At 39.4% G+C, this 1,448-nt stretch overlaps 1 pseudogene; it reads right to left on the bottom strand.

The window, feature by feature from the left end:
- Positions 1 to 287: 287 nt before the first annotated feature.
- Positions 288 to 1,218, bottom strand: LOC117028817 (olfactory receptor 9K2-like; annotated as a pseudogene).
- Between the last annotated feature and the right edge of the window lie 230 nt (positions 1,219 to 1,448).

The following is a 1,448-nucleotide window of genomic DNA, read 5'->3' as shown; positions in this document are numbered from 1 at the left end:
AATAAATCTTCCTTTCCCCTAGTTTTATAAAGTTATTCCTAGGAAGAGTGAAGAGTCTATTTCTGTTTATAGAATGGCTGAAAATTTTATTGATCCTCAAGGTGTAACACAGTTCTTCAGGAAGAGTGAATGATGGACTGGTACTATTCCTTCAATGAAAATAATTCATCTGTGGGATGGGCAACATAAAGGATACCTGTGTGATTCAAATGTGACCCCATATTCAAAATAAATCAGGAGGAAACTATCAATGGGCCCATTAATGAGGAAATCACAAAAAAATAGAATTAGGATAATGCTTTTTTCTTTCATAAGATTTTTCTCAAAGCTTATTGAACATCCTTGTTTCTTAGTAAATCAGAGGATTTAACATGGGTGTGACCAATATGTAACATACTGAAGCCATTTTACAAAGTTCAGGGTTGCTAGGAGGTGTAAGATACACAAAAGGCACTGCCATAGAGCAAACTTACAACCCCCACATGGGAGCTGCAAGTAGAGAAGGCTTTCTTCCTCCCTTCACTGGAGCGGATCTTCAAGATCATGGTCACAATATACATATAAGATACTATAACAACAATTGTGGGCACAATAATTAAAGCAGCCAAACTGAGATACCATCTTATTGATGAAGAGATTAGAACAGGAGATCATCTCAACTTGGTAAGAATCACAGTAGAAGTGATCATGACTTGAGATGCACAGAAAAAACACTGAGAATGTCATGCCGACTTGGAGGACGGAACTGACCCAACCACAGAAATAGCAACCAGCAACCAGCTGAGTGCAAAGGCTTCTTGACATGTGGACGACACTATAAAGAAGAGGATTGCAGTTGGCAATGAAGCGGTCATAGGTCATGAGTGCCAGGACAAAGGCCTCTGTTACCATAAAAAGTGCATAAAGAAACAGCTGAGCCATAGAACCTGCAAAGGAGACAGTCTTTTTCTCAGACAGGAAGTTGACCATGGCTTTAAGTACAATAACTGTGGAGCTGGAGAGGTCAATGGAGAGATGGCTTAGAAAGAGATACATTCATGTGCTCAGCTGGGAGTCAGTCACAATGATTGCCATCATACTAATGTTCCTGAAAAGAACCATGCCATAGACCAGCAGGAATAGGAGGAAGGAGAGAATGTGGAACTCTGCATGGACCCTGAAGCCTACAAGAATGAAGTCAGTTACATCTGAGTGGTTCCCTGCTTCCTTGTCACCCATGGCAAGAATCTCCTAAGAAGTACAAGACACAGTTACAAATCGAACTTTCTAATTATATATTATCCTTTTGCTCTTGTAGAAGACATTAAATTTTGTATCATCTCCTTTTTGCCATCCAATGTTGTTAGGTTTGATTTGCTACACCCTTTTATACAAATTGAGTCTGAGGCACATTGTAATTGCCCATCAGCACACAATACATAAGTTATCTAACTCATAGTTTCCTAATG

Source organism: Rhinolophus ferrumequinum, chromosome 10, assembly GCF_004115265.2.
Source record: "Rhinolophus ferrumequinum isolate MPI-CBG mRhiFer1 chromosome 10, mRhiFer1_v1.p, whole genome shotgun sequence".
Taxonomy (NCBI): domain Eukaryota; kingdom Metazoa; phylum Chordata; class Mammalia; order Chiroptera; family Rhinolophidae; genus Rhinolophus; species Rhinolophus ferrumequinum.
Note: the sequence above shows the minus strand (reverse complement) of the source record. Positions and strands in the feature narration are given on the sequence as shown.